This window comes from Hemicordylus capensis, chromosome 6, assembly GCF_027244095.1.
Source record: "Hemicordylus capensis ecotype Gifberg chromosome 6, rHemCap1.1.pri, whole genome shotgun sequence".
Taxonomy (NCBI): domain Eukaryota; kingdom Metazoa; phylum Chordata; class Lepidosauria; order Squamata; family Cordylidae; genus Hemicordylus; species Hemicordylus capensis.
The window spans coordinates 28,998,644-29,018,411 of record NC_069662.1 but is presented as its reverse complement, the minus strand read 5'-3'; the positions used below and the strand labels follow the sequence as shown (position 1 = coordinate 29,018,411).

Here is a 19,768-nt window from a genome sequence, read left to right as displayed (position 1 = left end):
ATCATGAAGCTTCCTTTTGGCTTTCTAAGGATAAGATCTAAAAAGCTACCCACAGTATCTGATGGATGACTGTATGTGTACTTAACTTCCTTGAAAAGCTGTAAGTTTAGGAAGCTCTTTCCCACACCATCTTAAATAGTGCTTTAGTTCTCTTTTTGAAAGACATAGGCAGCTCAAGATTTTCTTTCTTCTGTGTTACAGTTGCATCTCATCAGAGATCTCAAAGGGAGGAAGAAATGAATACTCAACCCATACCTTGCAGCTATGTGTAAGATTTGATTGTGAACTTTGCTGTTTATTCACTAGCAGGCTGATCTAAGACTAAATGATCAGTTCTTGGTTTAAATAGTTAAGGCTTAATTCTCCAGTTTAGTCATATGGCAAAGGCTGAACTGAAATTCTTCTAAAAGAACATTTCATTCAAATTCAGGAGCTTATAGAGGGGTCAAAAGGTTCGTTAACATTACCCCAGTTTTTGTAACTTTTTCACCACTGCTGTTTTTGTGGTGACAGAAGTGTTCCTCCTAACATCATGGCATAGTATCATTCTGAAGCCAATTGGATGAGGGCAGTGCTTCCTGCCATTGCTCCAAGGGGCCTTTGGGGAGAAATAATAGCTGCCAACTACTACAAAAAGTAGGTTTTACCCCTGTTTTGACTCCCCACCTCCCATATAAATAACCAGAATCATTTCCTCAATTGCATGCTCTGTGAATTGAGTGCAAAATGTGGGGAGCCATTTTGGTTTAGCCAAGGTTCTGGTAAGGAAATCTTTGTTCAAAGTGCCTTTTCCACACCAATCAGCTAATATTTGGAGAATGTGGGACTTCAAACAGGTATCCTGCATGGTAGGCTGCACCTGCCAAAATCCTCTTTTCTATTGCATCTGATTATCTTATTGTGCAGTATGTAACAATCTGACCTATTGTAGCAGACCCTTAGTTCCCAACAAACTGAGATCTGATCAAACGTGGCAAAGAAAACATAATGTATATGTAAAAGCTAAGTAGCAAATCCAGGCAAAAATAAATTCTTAGAACTGGGGCTGGTCTGGTTTGAACTCAAATGCGGTTGAACCGCAAATGAGGTTCAGTGTTGGCAAATGTAAAGTGATGCACATTGGGACAAAAAACCCCAACTTCAAGTATACGTTGATGCGAGCTGAGCTGTTGGTGACTGACCAGGAGAGGGATCTTGGGGTTGTGGTGGACAGCTCATTAAAAATGTCAATTCAATGTGCAGCAGCTGTGAAGAAGGCCAATTCCATGCTAGGGATCATTAGGAAGGGGATTGAAAATAAAACAGCTAATATTATAATGCCCTTATACAAAACGATGGTGCAGCCACACCTGGAGTACTGCGTACAATTCTGGTCACCACATCTAAAAAAGGACATTGTAGAACTGGAAAAGGTGCAAAAGAGGGCAACCAAGATGATCAGGGGCCTAGGGCACCTTTTCTTTGAGGCAAGGCTACAATACCTGGGGCTATTTAGTTTAGAAAAAAAAACTACTGTGGGGAGACATGAAAGAGGTCTATCAAATCATGCATGATGTGGAGAAAGTGGAAAGAGGGAAATTCTTCTCCCTCTCACATAACACTAGAACCAGGGATCATTCTATGAAATTGATTGCCAGGAAATTTAGGACCAGCAAATGGAAGTATTTTTTCGCAAAATGCATAATCAACTTGTGGAATTCTCTGCCACAAGATGTAGTGACAGCCAACAACCTGGATGGCTTTAAGAGGGGTTTAACTTCATGGAGGAGAGGTCTATCAACAGCTAGTAGGCAGAGGGCTATAGGCCTCAAAGGCAGGATGCCTCTGAGTACCCTGAGTTGCAGGGAAGTAACAGCAGGAGAGAGGGCATGTCCTCAACTCCTGCTTGTAGGGTTCTAGTGGCATCTGGTGGGCCACTGTGTGAAACAGGATGCTGGACTAGATGGGCCTTGTGCCAGATCCAGCAGGGCTGTTCTTATGTTCTACGTCTGACTGCCCAAACCAGACCATTCAATGTCAAGCCCGGCTCAAATAGAGCCAGCTCACACATGCTTAATGTGAATTGATTCTAAATGTTCCAGTATTTCTTTACTGGAAGGTAAGCACTAGTTAGGGAAGGAAATGGTTTAGACTGTCCAGAACAAGTTATTTTATATTAGGGCAAACTAACATGATATGGAAGTTCTTTGAGTCATCTGATGTTTTTATCTTTATTCTGTAGCAATTATGCTGCGAGGAAGGGAGATAATCAGAGAAGCAGTACTCAGAGGTAAACACTTTCTCCTCATGCTATTTTGCCATGCTATAGTCTTGAAGCTCTTGTTAGCTGTGGTTATTTATTTATTTTAATTGCAGGACACCATGATTTTTTTTGGTGTAGGCTAAGAGCAATAACGGGGAGGGAAATAGGTAATAAAACTGGATGGTGGGGAGAAGCTTAACCTCCGTTGCTTAGATCAAATCCCCACATGGCTCCTCTAAAGTAAAAAAATTCAAAAGCTTAGGTGATCCAATAACAAATCTCACTATCACAGGTTTGTAAATGTATGGATACAGAACTTGTTATCCAAGAAGGACTCTGAGCCCATTCTCACAACCAGCCCTACATCAGCTAGCCCAGTCCTAGCTAGGTAGGGCTGTTCATCTGGGGCCCTGGGATCATTCCCAATCCTCCCCTGCATAGCCCTTATTGGCTACCCAGGTTTAAAGTGAGGTCGGAGGACAAGTACATGCCTTCTACCTCACTCACTGATCGTCTGGGGCTTCGTGCTGCCAGCAACTGCTCCCAGGCTGCTGGCACCCATCTTAATGGGAGGCCAGCAGGAAGCTGGGGAAGCCAGGGGAAGGAGCAGCCAGGCAGCACAGTGCTTTCCCAGTGCACCACACTATTGTGGGATGCCTGGTGGCCCTGGTTTGTTCACCTCCCAGTTGCCACTGAGCTTTCCACTGCACCGCTCGTGTGGGCACACGGATGGCAGAGCCCTGGTAGGCAAATGGTCATCTGGGGAAAGGCAGGTAGGTTCCTGCCTCCCCGCCCCCCAAGTCCACAGGTTTGTGGTCATGTGAACAACCTCTCTGTTCTTTAGTTACAGAGGCTGTAAAGATGCACTAATGTAAATGCAATTGTTTCATGGTTTTTTCAGTGAAGAAGCTCCAGTCAATGATCCCAGCAACCTGGCCTCTGAAGAAAAAGTTCAGTGTAAGAGAATGTTCTCTGCTTTGGAATGAGGGCTGTGAAAAGATGGATCATAGAATATTATCTGTAGCAAAAATCTTGAAAGCATGTTCCTTTTTCTTGCTTTAAATAATTAAGTTGCTGGACCTCATGATTTTGAAGAAAACTCTGAAGATGTACTCACTTTCTGCTGAAAATGTAGGGTGAGTTAAGCTTCAGGTAATCAAGGAAACTGTGTTTGAAAACTCTGAGGCCAGGAGATTAGAATACTTCCTGCTTCTCAGATCTTTTATGCAAAATCTTCAAGAATTTTGTCATCAGTTATAATATATATATTTTATGAATACTCCTCCATTATAATTTTTCTATGAAAAATTAGGATATAGTGGGGCTATTCTCACGATCAGCAAAAATCGGGCTGGGAGAGCCTAGCCCGATTTTTGTTGATTTTGTAAACCACTGGGCTTGCAGGCGAGCCCGGTATCTTATAAGCAGCTAGCCCGCTTTTTTAGCCCTTCCCTAAGCCCAGGTTAGTGGAGCGAGTGCTCTACTAACCCGGGCTTCCCGATTGTGAGTAGCCACAGCGCGGCTCCATGGCATGGCTACTCATGAGTAGGCCCCCGGAGGGGAGGCAAAAAGCCACCTCCTGGCTCTGGGGGTCTCCCCAGTATGCCCTGTGCACTCACGCAGGGCATACTGGAGCTTTTGGGGGCCACGTGGCCCCTGAGCTCCCCAGCCCCCGCCGGTTCTGTCACAGAGCCAGCAGTCGTCTCACGGCTCTGTCACGGATCCAGCTGCCCAGGGCTCCCTCCCCGCTCATGTGTGGGGAGAGCAGGCTTAGCCCGCTCTCTCCGTGCACCCTGATAAATTGGGTCTCACCGATCGTGAGACCTGGCTCAGTATTATCTTAGTGCCACATGAGGAAAACCATATATTACAGCTAAAACCTTTTCTCCATTCTCTCCTGTGCATTAGATGTTTCCTTGGTTTTACTTCTGGGTACAATTGAAATAGACACATTTCATTGTCCATCACACAGAGAATTAGATCTTGGCATTATGTCAAGATGGAAAAGAGGGGATGAAAACCTAACTTTCATATGCTGAATCATAATTGAGGGTACTCAGACTGAAACTATGTTTCTGCTGTATGAAGGCTTCGTTGTACATCCAGATTCACAGCTCAACTTAGTTTTATCCCATGACAGAACCTAAATGGTCAGTGATACAGAAAACATAGGATGATCTGCAACTTTTACAGCTGGGTTCTGGAGTATGATCTATGGGCACATGATACAGCTACCTTACAGAAGCTTAGCAGGTCTTGGTGTGAATATTGCCTAGTGGAAAAGCCATGAATGTTATCTTTGAGGGTGGGGCCATAGCTCAGTAATAGAGCAAATGATTGGCATTCAGAAGGCCCCAGATTCACTCCCTGGCATCTCCAGGTATGTTTGGGAAAACTCCTGTCTGAAACCAGAGAAGCTGCTATCACTCATTGCAGACAATGAGGCTATTCCTAGGGGAGCCTAGATCGATTTTCGCCTGACCGTGAGAACCACCGGGGTTGCAGGCGAGCCTGGTGTCCTTCAGGCTCTTAACCCACCAAACTACCCCTCCCCTTAAACTGGGTTTGCAGAGCGAGCGCACCGCAAACCCATTTTTAAAAATCGTGAGTTGCCACAGCGTGGCTCCACGCTGCAACAACTCATGAGGAGACCCCTGGCTTGGGGGTCTCTCCAGCATGCCCTGCAAGCTTGCACAGGGCATGCTGGAGTTTCCAGGGGCTGTGCAGTCCCTGAACTCCCCAGCCCTCACCAGCTCTGTGACGGAGCCGGCAGTCGTTTGGGTGGCCACTGAGGCCACCCAGGGCTGCTGCCCTGCTCATCTGCAGGGAGAGTGGACTAAGCCTGCTCTCTCCGCTAAGCCCCTCATGGCTCTTCTCACTAATCGTGAGAAGAGCCTCTATAATGAGCTAGATGGACCTCTGTATAAGGCCGCTTCCCATGTTCTTATGTACACACCGGCATAATCACAGCTCAATTCTCAACCCACACACTGCATTAAATTACATGCATGAATTTCCAACACTGGGTTGGATAACTGGGTTGGATACCCTTATGGGGGAGCTGCTTGCATACCAGAACAACTAACACTACCATTTCTTTAGAAATGTACACCTCTCCATTATGATATGATATATAGGTTTGTAGAATTTCCCCATGAGAGCCTTAAAGATCCTTGATTGGCAAAAATTATCCCCTCTAATAAAAGCCTTGGTGTCCGTCCGTGGACAGACACCAAGGCGTGTGTTCGTGCCTCCCTGGCCTGTTCTGGGCATGCGCGGAGCGCATGCCCAGAACAGAGCAAGGGAGACACGACTGCCAGCACCCGGTGGCCATCTTGGGCAGCCAGAAGCCGGAGAAGCGGCGGAGCAGGGAGACCGGGGGGATGGAGCAGAGGCTGGCGGCGGCACGTAGGCCGATGGTGAAGGGCCCAGCCACGGAGGCCAGCCGTGGCCCGGCCGGAGACGGCCCGGCCAGAGACTGGGTCACGGGGGGGGACAGAGGTGGCGGCCGGCCCGGCCCGGCTGCGGAGGCCACAGGCGGCGGGCGGCCCAGAAAGGCAAGGCCGGCGGTGGTGGGGGGCCCTTGCCCGGCCAGGGAGACCGGCCACGGCATGGAGGCTGGAAGTGGTGGGAGGGGGAATGGCGGCGGCAGAGCCGCCGCCGAGGCCTGGCAGCGGCGCCGGAGCCAGCCAGGAGGGGAAAAAAACTGCTGCCGCGGCCGACACCACAAACCTATCACCCTCCCTCCAAACTGCCGAGTCCACCTTACCCCAGCCCGTGTCAGTCGGGCGAAGATAGTCCTTAATTTCAGAGGCAGAGAGGAGCTTGCAAATAGAGCTCCTCTCTGTGCAAAGGCTCTACCGGAACGGCCTCCGCTCCGCCCCCGGTCCCGGCCTCAGAAAGGTTACCCCCCCCCCCAAAAAAACCTATAAAGGCATGAGACAAGGCTAGCGCCCGTTATCATAACGGGCTTAAAAATACTAGTAGGTGATAATGTTTAACTTCATTTCATGAAAAGCTGGACCTGCTGATGACAAGAGATCAAGGTGCTGCTAAAGCAGTTTAACAATTTGAAAATTAAATTGTTGGTAGCAGACCAGATTGGTTGTCTGGTCAGTATGATATGCCAGTAACATGTTCTATGGTTTAACAATGTTATAAGAACCAAAATGGAGCTACACCTCTATGAGCCCAGATGCAAAACTATATAGATGTCCCCAGCTGAATCTTGTTTTTCTGCATCTTGCAGAAAAATCTGAATCTTGTTTTTCTAATGTGGTGAACCTTCTGTGTCATGCTTGCCTCCAAATAAAATAGACCATGATCTGGTAGAATGGACTTATTTAAAGAAATTGTGGGTTGTGAGAAGTAATGTTCTCACTATGTCTGCTGTGGTTCTTATGCCACATGACTTATTCAGGACACAATGACAACCACATCACTCTTTTGGAAAGTCCATCTACATGTAGACTTAGCGGAACAGCTGATAATTAATGTAATATGCACTCCTCCAGAGCTATTTTTATATGTCTTACTGATATAATTTCTCTCAACTGTTTGTGGTTTCCTCACTGAGCTTGTAATTCTCAAGAGTGCTTAATGCATTATTAGCTGATAATACTTCCACCCTTTCAGTGTTATGGGTGGAGTTAAAGATTCTAGTCTTGGTTAGAGCATTTTGGTCAGCAAATGTCCAAAAATATTGATAATTCTAGCTGAGTTTGGTCAATGACGATAAATATTGAGATAGTTTTCACTTGCATGTCCTTCCTCAAATTTGCCTGGAACTATCAACATTTACCTTACTTTTTTTTTTTTTTTTAATTGCAGTTTGAGTGTACAGCTAGAGATTTCTAATGAAATGACTAGCTCCTCATCAAACTTCAATTCTCAATGTTCTCTAGGGAAACACCAAAAGAGCCATGTAAATACTTATGGTTGCTTGAGCGTCTATGTGTGTTGTTGCTTGTGGTGGTCTTTTTCCCATAGTAGTTGTCATCTCCCTGTTTATGGCAAATGAGTCATGTGACAAGGCTATTTCATATTTGAGATACCTTCAAGGATCCCAAATGCTCTTTTCTTTGAAATCCATAATATCTTTTGAAGAGATCTGATTACCACATATAGTAATATCTTTCAGGTTTTTCCCCTTATAACTATTATATGGAGGGTGGGGTGAGTTGGTAATGTGATGTGCATATTGACTTGCAAACCAAGATTTCTTTATTTGCACAACAAATAAATTTAAATAAATTTGAAAATTGAAAAGCAAAGCAGTTTCAGTGTAAAAACACCATCTTCAGCTTCATAAGCTGTCATTTTTACACTGAAACTGTTAGCCTGTAACATCTTGTGATTTTATTTGTTGTGCAAATAAAGAGGTCTTGGTGGAAATCTATCTATCTATCTACACGCACACCACCAGGACATTTACTGAAAGATTAGACTAACTGTGAATTTTGTTCTCAGATGCCAGAATTGTAAAGCACCATGGAACTGAAGTGAGTAAATTTACCCAGGCAAATCCTGGGTATCTGTCTTCAGGATGCCTTGCTAGAGTTCAACATTTCACTTGGCCTATTTCTGAATGATGAAATGTGTCCCTAAGGAAGAGGGTAGTGAATTTTATGGCCTTTTAATCCACTCAGCAGAGGATCTAAAATAGGAACATAGGAAGCTGTCATATACTATAGGGGTGTGCAATTCGGGTTTTCGGTGATTCAGTTCGGACCCGAACCGAATCACCCCTGTTCTGTTCTGTGCCTGAACCGAATCACCCCTGTTCTGTTCTGTGCCCGAATATGGCCCATCCGAATCACCCCTGATTCGGTTCGGGTTCGGATTAAATCTGAATCCGAATCAATTCTGATTTAAAAACAAGTCCCAGGGGCAAAATAGTGGGGTGGGGTAGTAGTGGCCAATGGGTGGAGGCTACCACCCAAATTTCAGGGGGATTGGGCAAAGGGCTGATTTTTGGGGAATTTTTGAAGTTTTAGTGTCTTTGGGGCAGATCGGGGGCATAACGTGTGATCTGGGCCAAAAGAGAGGGGTGGGGTGGTAGTTCCTAATGGGTGGAGGCTACCACCCCAATTGCTGATGTTTGGTGCTGATGTTTGGTGAATTTCTGAAGTTGGTGAAGGGCTGATGTTTGGTGAATTTCTGAAGTTTACGCCTTTTAAAGGTTTTTCCCCATTAGGTAGAATGGGGGGTGTATCGCTTCACGTTGTGGGGAAAGGGGTGGACTAGAGTGGGGTGGGGTTGGTGGTAGTGCCGGGTAGGGGCAAGGAAGCTACCTGAATTTTTTCAAAGGATTTGGGCAGAAGGCAGATTTTTGGTGAATTGTTGAAGTTCACGCGTCTTTAAGGTTTAGATTCTATGATAGCAGATGAGAGTGGATTCATGGTGTGTCATTGAAAATCTCATTTACTATCACAGAATCCACACTCGGAACACCTCAGAAGCAACAAAACTCCAACAAATCAAATCACCAAAAATCAGCCCTCTGCCCAATCCCCCTGAAATTTGGGTGGTAGCCTCCACCCATTAGGCAATACCACCCCACCCCACTCTTCTGCCCCAGATCCCACTTTCTGCCCCAATCTGCCCCATAGACACTAAAACTCTCAGAAAATCACCAAAAATCATCCTTCTGCCCCAGATCCAACTTTCTGCCCCAATCTGCCCCATAGACACTAAAACTCTCAGAAAATCACCAAAAATCATCCTTCTGTCCCAGATCCAACTTTCTGCCACCAAGACACACACCAACACTTCAGGAATTCACCAAAGAGGTATCCACAGCAAGCATGATGATGTCACGCAGGTGCAGCAGTAGAGCAGAAGACGAGCTAGGCTGGACCTAAGTACAACAACAGTGCCCTGCCCTGACCCTCTTCCAAACTTTTTTGGTCCACCACAGTCAACAGAGAGGCACAGCCATCAACACGCATAGGATGAGGAGGATGCAAAACAACATTCTGCAAGCGGAGCAGCAAGGCTTGGCATGTTGCCCCCTCCTAGCGCCCACAAATCTTTGAAGAGTGATGCATGGATGATGATGGCAGACAACAATGGCAGCACGCATGTCTCGGCACATTTCTTTTCCGCAACCTGTGGCATGTGATCGCTGTGCAGTGCAGTTCACTGCACAACTATGTATAGGCAAGCAACCTTTAAATAAAATGCTGTCAACTCTCAAATATGACCCGATCTTCATTGAAGAAAAAAAAATCCCCCCCCCACACACAAACACAGTGAATTGCACCTGTCCTGTCCTTTGCCCGGCCCCACACCACACCACACCTGCAACAAAGCAAACTAGAATTGGCAGGCTTTTTCGGATTGCATTCCAATGCAGACTGGGGAGAAAGACTGTGCAATCACATGACACATTACTACTAGTATACCATTATTCCCTGTTTTTGCGGGTGTGCTTGCTCTGCGAGAGGGTTAGGGCTGAAAAATTGGCTGTTTCACCTCAGGTTGCAATGTGTGCTCTCTCTGTCTGCGTGAGACAGACATTTGTGTGAGGGCTGCACCAGCATCAAGCTCATCATTGGCGACACAGCTTTTCGGGTGGGGGGGGTGCATGTGTGTATGTGCTGCTGCTTCAGTCACAGTGCTCATCATGGGCAGAAAAAACAAGCAGCAGCAGAGCAGACAATGTCACTGACAACCTATAGTTAAGTAATCCAAGCCACATTTTTGAATTTGAACAGAGAAGAGCATGAAGATTAAGAACACCAGACCAGCAAACCAAAATCAGAAATAATCACATTACATTGAAAAATGCATCAGGCAGACATTTAGATTTCAGCTTCAATTCAATTGTTCATGGGAGGAAGCAATGAGAGTTTGAAGCAGGCAAGCAAGAGCTAGCAATTAGCAAACCCCCTCAGTGACAGTGTTCCCCCCCCACCCGTGTGTGGTTGTGTGTGTGTGTGTGTGTGTGTGTGTGTGTGTGTGTGTGAGAGAGAGAGAGAGAGAGAGAGAGAGAGAGAGAGAGAGATGTGATCCACAGGAGCGCACACCAATGCGCAGAGGTACTCTCCCCCAGGGATGTGTTCATCAATCCTGGTTGTGCCCCCCACACATGCACACGCAGCAGCAGCCTGTCTCTGAGGTGGTGGATGGATGGTGTGCTGCCTTCCGGTGCTCTTCAGGACTGGGCAAGTGGGTGCTCCTGCAAAAGGGAGGGGTCCACCACAGATTTCTTCTGCAGAGACAGCGACTACAGCTCCAATTGTTCCTAGTCTCGATGGTGGCCAGCCATCGCAACAGTGGGAAATGGGAGTTGTACTCTCTCTCTGCCACATCTGTGATAACCCCTCCCTGATGCAGGGAGCACTCACTTGCCCTAGCCCTGTGCCAGGACAGAAGCAGTCCACCATCCCAGGCTGACAGTGCAGCGGTGCCTGTGTGTGCATGCGTATCTGGATGTGCCAGCAGCACTAAGGGGCAGGGAGGGATGGACTGTGACACATCTTTTGGCTGGGGTGAACTGCCGTGGCATGGGAGGCACTGCGGGGGGGGGGTGACGTGAGTCACTCGCCCTCCATGGCCATCTTGGGGTAGCCCAGCAGGGGGAGGTTCGCCTTCAAGAAGACGAGCTGCTCGACCAACTCAGCATCCAGGTGTGAGCGCAGAGGAGTCACCACATCCCCTGCCATGGAGAACAACCTCTCGCTCGAGACACTGGTTGGCGGGCAAGAGAGGCACCGCACAGCAATGGTTGCCAAGTCCGGCCAGACTTTGTGACGCGTTGCCCAAAAGAGGAACGGCTCACTCTCCTCGTCTTCCGCCTCCTCCTCCAGGTACTGCAGAACAGTCTGCTCAGCACAGCTGGGGCGAGGGGCAGGCTCCTCCCGTCTCCACGGCAGGATACCAGAAAAGCCCCTGAACCACCAGGTGGTGGTTCGAGGTTGCACTGGCTGCTCTGCAGGTGCCACTGCCGGAGAAACCATGCCGCTGGACTGGGAAGAAGTGTGGGTGGTGGCAGTGCTGCTGCTGGAGATGGGATGCGCACTGCCAGGCTATGACCCATACCCCTCCTCCTGGCCGTCTGCTGCATCACCTAGCCCTAGCCTCCTATCCTCTTTATGCTTCACGTGTTCGACCAGGAGGCCCCTCCACTTGGGCAGCTCGCCAGGAGGCACAGTGTTGCCCTTCATCCTTGGGTCGCAGATGCATGCCAGGACATGCCATGCAGATGCACCCAAGGGCCTCTTGAGCCGCTCCACTACCCCAGTCCTCAACCGACCTGCCAGGGCAATCGCGACCCCAGTGGTCAGAGTGGTCTGGAGATCACTCATTGCCTTCTCCAGGAGAAGAGCAGCGGGCAAAGCCTGGCTCAGCATGGCGGTCTGAGTACACAAGTCGCTCATTGCGAATAGAACGGCTCGAGTACTGAGACCAGCTCGCGAATGATCTGCCAGTCATCATAGAGTGGCTTGCACATTTCCAAGCAACCATGCGTCCCCAGGCTGTGGAGAGCTCCCTCTTGCTCATGCATGCACCGGAGCAAGAGAAAAGTGGAGTTCCACCAGGTAGGAACATCCTGGGAGATTAGGTGTTCAGGCAGGCCCAGCTCAATCTGCCTGGCCTTGAGCTGGCACCTTGCCTTTTCACTCTGGTGGAAGTGGCCTGCTAACTTGCGGCAACGCTCCACAAGAGCAGCCACGGGAGCAGCAGGATCCTGAGCTGAACTAAGACCCTGCACACGCTGCCTGGGCTTCGACACCTCCTTGAGCCCAAGCGCATCCTGCACGGCCAGGTTCAAGGTGTGCGCAGCGCAAGCGATGTTCACACTGTAAACCTGCCTAGCTGCCTTGGTGATGTTAGCTGCGTTGTCTGTCACCATGAAGCCTCGGTGGAGGCTTGGCTCCCCAGCCAGCCAACCCCCCCACCTGTCGGTCCATGATGGCAGCCAACTCATCTGACGTGTGGCCTGTATCCATCGCCTCCACATGCCCAAGAAGGCGTGCATGCACGGGAGGAGCTGGATACAGCACCAGCAGAGCCAGATGTCCCCTCACCCCCATCCCCCCACCAATGGGCTGTCAGGGACATGAAGGCAGTGTGCAGCCCGCTGCGGCTAGTCCAGATATCCACAGTGAAATGCACACTGGTGCTGGGCCCAGCTGCACGCAACCGGGCCAACACAGCCTCCCTGCACGCACGGTACAAGGAGGGGACCACCCTCCTGCTGAAAGTGGACCTTGAGGGGATTTTGTAATCTGGAGAAAGCAGCTGGAGCAGATGGCGGAAGCCGACATTTTCAACAATGGAAAATGGTTGGTCATCCAAAGCAATCATCTCAGCAATGGCCCGAGTCATGAGATGAGGTTTTGGGCGATCAGACCGCTTCCCAAGAGATTGCACCCACTGTTGACGATCGGTCATTTTTTCCTGCCTGGGAGCCGGAGCCACTGGCCACTTGCTGCTGCTGTCACTACTAACACTGCTTCTGCTAGTTGAGGCACTGGGCCTACTGCCAGTTCCAGCAGAGGTCTCCACACCTGGGTGCTGCTGGCGCATGTGCGACCACGGACCCAAGGTAGTGAAGTGCATAGGGTCCTTGCCTCTGCTGACCAGTGCCTTGGAGGCAAATCAATGGAGGCAAAAAGGTGGGAAATTCAAAGAGACATTCCGAAAATGGAGGGAGAAGAAGAAGGCAAGGCTGCTGGCACCAAAATGGAGGCTGCTGGCACCAAAATGGAGGTCCGAATCACCCGAATTTTTTGGGTCCCAAACAGGGGTGATTCGGATTGGCCACGGAAAATATCGGGGGACATCGGGGGTGATTCGGCTCGGCGCAGAATCACCTGAAATTGCTCGTTTCGGGCACAGATTGATCTGTGCCCGAAATGTTTTGCACATCCCTAATATACTGTCAGTATATCTGCTCTTCTCAGTATCTGCTCTTCCTAGAGCAGCTCCATCCACTAAGTCTCCCATTCATATGCAACCAGGGTGGACCCTGCTTAGCTAAAGGGATAAATCATGCTTGCTACCACAAGACCAGCTCTCCTCTCCTAATTCCAGGCATGGAAGTGAGGGGTAATGCATAGTTAGAGAATGGACATCCTGGGGGTGAGAGGAAGTAGAGTCAGAAGAAAAATAATGGAAAGGACGGAAAGCCTGATCCCCAGACACTTTTGAAATGTTTGGTCATTTACCTGATTTATATAATTGGTGTCTTCCTCATGATTGTCTTCCATATGCTGCTATAATATTACTACTCATTAGGGATGTGTGAACTGGTCTGGTTCGAACCCTGCTGCAACCTGAACTTGGACAGTTCGAGTGGTCTGAGATTGAACTGGATGAGCCCCGCAAAAGGCAGGTGGAAGTCCAAGTTCAAACTGGACTGGCCCTGGTTTGAACTGGACCAGTTCAGGCATCCCACAACTCTAGCGGACCTGATACAATGCCCAGCCCTAATGGGGAAAGGCCCTCTTATCAGGGGTTTCCTTCTAACATTGAGTCTGTTCGCACATCCCAAAACTGGGTGGGACAAGTGTCCTACCCAGGTTTGAAAGTTGTGTTCTCTCCCAATTTTCAATTGTGTGGAAACAAACAATTAGGTAGGAGGAGTGAGAAGTGATTGTGTGGGAGGCAGGAGCTGGGTATGACAGCTTTTCTTCCTACCTTGGTCAAATACTGGGTATGGAAGCTTGGTAAGAAAACCCAGCTCCTGTCTCCAATCACTTGAATCAGTTTGAAGCAGACTCTGGGGAGAGGAGAAAGAGATCTGAGAAGATTGCAAACTTTTCTTTCCTTTCTTTTTTTAAAAAGAGCAATAAAAAACTTTTTCTTCAAACAAATAGGAAGAAGGGGAAATTTAATGGGTCTGGCATCTCTCTAGGGGAAAAGTACCAGGCTGTTCTTATGTTCCCTCCTCCTACCTAATTGTTTGCTCCCACACAAACAAAAATTGGGAGCACACGCATCTCCCAAACCTGGTTGCATTTTGGTTTGGGTTGCATTAACAACCTCATTGTATTTTGGAGGAGCAAGTCATCAGGGGAAGTTGTTCATGAAGTGGATCCAGAACTTGTAAAACATCCGTAAGATATTGCCTCATACTTGGTCAGAGCAATGATTTGACTACTTTGGTTGATTTCAGCTCTCCAGAATTTCAGGCATCTTTGTCAACTCTACTACTTGGGATATTTTACTGGGAGATGGCAAGATTTCATAGATACAAAACATGGTCATGCAGGTTTTGGTCATGCAGTTGCAGGGGAGCAACAGCAGGAGACAGGACAGGCCCTCACCTCTTGACTGTGGACTTCTTTGAAGGATCTGGTGGGTCACTGTTTGGAACAGAATGCTGGACTAGATGGGCCTTGAACCTGATCCAGCAGGACTGTTCTTAAGTTCTCTCTCACACACACATTAATCAAGAGTTCTTTAAGACCCACACAAAAAAACTTCAGTTACAGGAACTCGTTTCTTGATATCAACCTCTACGAGCAAGAAAAATCTGTCCATGAGTAATGGAACAGCTTGATATTGAGAGCAATCAGTAGCATAATCTCTTCCACAAACATTTCCTGCTGGTACCTCAGTCCAGGCCCATGTATTGCCCAACTTCCATCACAATCATCATAAACCCAACCCCATAAGCCTTGATGGCTGGGAATGTCAAGTATAGTTCTCATCAGTCAGCATTTCCCCCCAAATATTGAACTCATTTTACATCACTGAGGACCTGCCAGAAAACACTTGGGTGTGGAAGAGGATTCTGCAACATGTTCCAGGGCTTCTGTTCCATTTATACAAAACACTTATCTTTCCTGTTGCATTCTCTCTGTCATCACACTTTCCTGCAGTTGTACATTTTGAGGTAGATCAGTATTGGTGGGCTTCCTATAATGGAAGCTTGTTCAGTATATCTGCCCTTCTCACTGAGGAACCTCTGATAAGTTGCTAAGGATTTCAAGGGTTCCATGGGACACAGTTTGAAAACCTCTGCCATAAATGGTGAATATGGATTTCTGCTTCTCTGGATCAGGGCATTTGCTAGGTGGTGTTTGTAGGAATAATTAGCTGCAAATAATTCTTTTAAAAACCCTCAGGGTTAGCAGATAGGTGATCTTTCCTTTTTTCCCATTCTCAAGAGTGCACAAACACACTATGCAACCGTGACTCTACTGTAAAAGAAGCCTGCTTCAGATTTCAAACACAGCCTGATTCAGATGTCAAAAGCATGAAGATACAGGCTTCTCAGAATACGTGGTACTTGGGACTGCTGGAGGTAAATTTGGAGAGACACAAAAGGAGTTTGGACAATTTAAAGTCCTGGAAAGCTGAAGAAGACTATCTAAACTGATTCTCTTGTAATTTTGTTTAACAATTGAATAAATACACAGTGTACATTTTTTTTGTTAATTTTTGAATAACCATCCACTTATCTTAAAGGACTGAGTTGTGTTTGGTATGGAGAGCCCATTAAGACACAATTTTAATAGCACATCTGTCCTCTCATCATAAAGTCCATGACTACCTTCAATTTCCTTCAAAATTTTTTAGTAACAGAATGGCCTGGGTCATATGTAACACCAAACCAGAGTTAAACAGGGCAGAGGTTGCAACTGCAGTATGTCCAAACATGTGAAACCACAGTTTTATGGTAAAAACAACCTCATGCCACACTCCTCCTTGCAGATAAAAAACCTTCTACCACCTACAAGGTTGCCAAGTCTTGTGCAGCTGCTGTTAAAATCCATCAACAGCTAACCCCCAGCCCTTCTTTTTAGATGTTGTTACATGAGGCTTCTATGTTGATGTATTCCGTATGATTTATTTCTTATCTGAATGTAGTATCATCTCTTTGTATATATAACTGGTCATTGATCATAATAAAGCTATTCATTCAATCTCCTGTTTGCTTCCCAAACTCCCATTTGAACTTTCGGTTTGCACAAAGATTTGCTGTTGAGACCTGAGGTTTGGCAACTGATGCATTATGTCTGACTCCAGACACCACCATAACTGTGCTTTCATGCCAATTTCAAACTGCAATCATAGAGGTAGGCACAGACCCACCCAGGGATGTGACTCCTTTATGCACACTGTGGCTTTTGCACGCCACCTCTCAGAGACCCAGCCCCGCCTCTGCCATCCTACCCTTTGTCCCCCATTCTGCCTGGCAAGTGATGAACTTTAAAGAGTCATAACCCTCCAACTACTCCCAGCTGCAAGCCACTGTCAAGGGGGAATAGAGCCCCCCCCCCGCCAGATTCATGGAGGGTTAAAAGTTGGGGATGGTGTACAGTGGGGAAGCAGTATCACCTGCAGCTGCACATGTCTCACTGCCTCAGCCAAGCCGGCGGTCGTGTGTGCAGAGGCGTTCTTACCCTTGGACTTAGCAAGGCCCCAGGGAACAAGACTGAGAGGTACTTTTCCCACCTTCTCTTCTCTCCTTCCAAGCTTCCAACTCTCTCCTAAAATGCTGAAGAGACACACCAAAGAACAGAAACCCCTCCTCCCAAAAGAGAGGGAATCATCAACTCCCAATTTAAGTGGTTCCCTGTGGAAGACTGCAGCCAATCACAGGGTTTGGTGTATGGTCTGTCCCTAAAGTCGTCAACCCCGGCAACCAGGTTCAGACTCCATTAACCCCTTGATCACTACACTGCCTTGAAAAAAAAATTACACAGCATAAAAAATGTTATATACTGGACACTGGAAAATGTTAGAAGTTAGACATGATGGTCATTTTATATTTCAAATTTTTGTTGTGAAGTAAGAAAGGGTTGAAAGGAACAGAGAAGCATTGTCACATAGAGATATATAGGGTTGTACCCAAATAAACTGAATCCTGAATAAGCATTATTGAAATCAATGCAGACAACTTAGTAATGACTAATTTAAGTCCCATTTATTTTCAATGTGTCTTAAGAATCACATTCTTTGGATACAATTCATAGAATTGATCAGAAAGCAAAGGCAAAATGTGAATTAAGAAGTTATACTGTAGAAGGCGTATAAACACATGTTTTTTGTTTTTGTTTATCTAAGCAAGCTTCTTTCTGACCTTGCAGTTGTGTCCGTTAGATAGTAGGGATATGCAAAATGGTTCAACTTTGAGCTGGTTTGCTGACATTGACCTGGCCCAGCTCGAGAGCTCATGCAGTTGAGCCAAATCCACCCCCCTCCACCGACAAGGCTTGGGACCAATTTGGGGTTTCTATGAAATATTTTTTTTTTTTACTTACCACCTCCAGTGGCCTATGATGGTGCTATTGCAGCCATAGGGGGTCTCTGGCAGTTCCACCTCCCTCCGCCAGCCTCCCCCGTCTTAAAAGGACCAAGGCTGATTCGGCATCAGGTCGAGCCCCAAACCCTGGGCTGATCCAGGGCCAGTTCAATTTTTTAAAATAGCAGACATACCACCTCCAATGCTTCATGGGAGTGCTGCAGCAGCAATGGGGGGTCTCCAGTGGTTCCCCCTCCCCACTGGCCTTCCCCCATTTCCCATGGGCCATTCCATCCTCTCTGAGCTCCTGACAACCATTTTGGAGGCTGCTGCATGTACGCATGGGCCATTTGTGTGGCTGGGTCATGACCTGGCCATGCAAATGGCCCGTGTGCATGTGCGGCAGCCTCCAATATGGCCACAGTAAGCTTAGAGAAAGCTAGAATTGCCCAAACATGGGCCAGAATGGCCCATGGGAGACTGAGGGAAGCCAATAGGGGGAGGGGGAACTGCCGGAGACCCCTCCATGGCTGCAGCAGTCCTCCCAAGGCCTCAGAGGTGGTAAATCTGTCATTAAAAAACACACCATCCCTGGCACCCCCGAACAGGGCCTGAACTGGTTCAAATTTGAGCCAAACTTGGCCCCTCATTCAGGTTGCAAAAACCAAACATGCCTGGTTAAGTTTGAGCCCCATTCAGACTTAAACCTAACTGGGCAAACCAGTTTTGTGCACACCCCTATTAGATAAACTGGTTTTGTGCACACCCCTATTAGGAACGGCAACCCCACTCTTCTGGAGTTGCTGGAAATTGGAGTTCCCCTCTCCCACGATTGCCCACGCCAGCAGATCTGCATATGCTGCAATGCTGGGCCAGACCCAGGAATTTTGAATGCCTTTAAAAGTCCATCCACACACCTGGTGTTTTCCTGGTTTGTGTACGTGGCCAGGCTCTGACACATGAATTGTCAAAATCTCCTCAGGGTTTGTGCAAGGCTTCAAAGGGAAGTGGGGAGGGTTTCAGAGATTCTATTCTATCTTTTACCATAGGGATTTGGGGGGTCCACTCAAATGGGGCCCCCTTTGTTTGATTAGCAGAACTCATGCACTCCAAAGGGAGATCTAGGTCTCATAGCCCATGGCCCTCCTTAGTAGGACCCTCTTATGTGGGGACAAGCCCAATGACAGCAAGCTGCCAGTGGAGCGCCTCCCCTCCAGATCCTTTGCCTCCCTCATCTACATATCCCCTCCTAGGAAGTCATCATGTTCCCTTACATTTCCTAAACAGGGAAAAAGTGCCCCCTAGGCCACCCCCGCCCGATATCATCCTTGTGTGGGACTGCTTTGGTGCAGGAATCTTTGGGGGGCAATGGTGCCATTGCTGTCAGAAGAAGCATTGGCGTGGCATGGCATTTAAAGGGATTTAAATGCCCTTTCCATGCTGAGGGTGGGCATAGCACTCCCGAAATGCACTATTGTGCTTGGCATGCCTCCTTCGAGCTTTGTGGCCAATCATGACCACTTTACTGACATGCTGATGCTTTGCTCACTGTCTGGCCATGGAGTTTGCTCAGATAAGCCTCAGCAGCTGGGCAGCAGGGAGGGGCTCCTCTCTTCGGGAAGTGGGGGTTGCTGCACCATGGTTGGATGAACATATATGGTGTGATTTACAGTTTGAAACTGAAACCGCAGGTTCTCCAACCTCCAGTTTCATGTTATGTCTGAACCCAGCCAGCCAGTAGCCATTACGTACTACTAGTTATTGATAGTCTTGTCATCCATTAATTTGTCTAAGCCCCACTTAAAGCTACTCAAGCTGGTAGCCATCACTACATTCCTTGGAGTATGCTTGGTCCAGCCAGAAGTAGAGGCCCCTGGTGTTAAAGGAGATGCCTATACTGACCAAAATATCACTATGTTCCTTCCAGGTCCAGGAATGGTGCAGGATTGCTGAGAGCTAAATGTCAGGGAAGCAGATATCCCAAAATGTGGCCTAGAAATCTTGTACTCCTTCTCACCCAGCTATTCACTGTTCTCAGAATATTGCTGGAGAAATGGTAGAGGAGATCTCTTAGTGAGATGGTGTGAAACCTCAGTACTCCAAAGTCCATGAGTACTGCAACCCTCCTAGGAATTAAACAGCATGGTTGTGGTATATGGACTAGATGCCTCCCCGCTTCACGTGAACTTCCTCTTCAGTAGTTGCTCTTTGCACATTCTAATCTCGTAGTAGCTAAAGTTCAACTCAGAAATGTTATGAAAGGGTGCGGCCTTTGGGCAGTCACCCTGGACAGCTTCCATGAACTGCTAGTTTCCTTCTGA

The 19,768-nt window shown here is 47.6% G+C and overlaps 1 long non-coding RNA gene across 1 annotated transcript; it reads left to right on the top strand.

Moving 5' to 3' along the window:
- Positions 1–225: 225 nt before the first annotated feature.
- LOC128330191 (uncharacterized) lies at positions 226–9,364 on the top strand. The gene is made up of 5 exons (XR_008309997.1): positions 226–268; positions 2,222–2,269; positions 3,144–3,199; positions 7,712–7,743; positions 9,162–9,364. It is a non-coding gene; the product is annotated as an uncharacterized LOC128330191 (long non-coding RNA).
- The last annotated feature ends 10,404 nt before the right edge of the window (positions 9,365–19,768 follow it).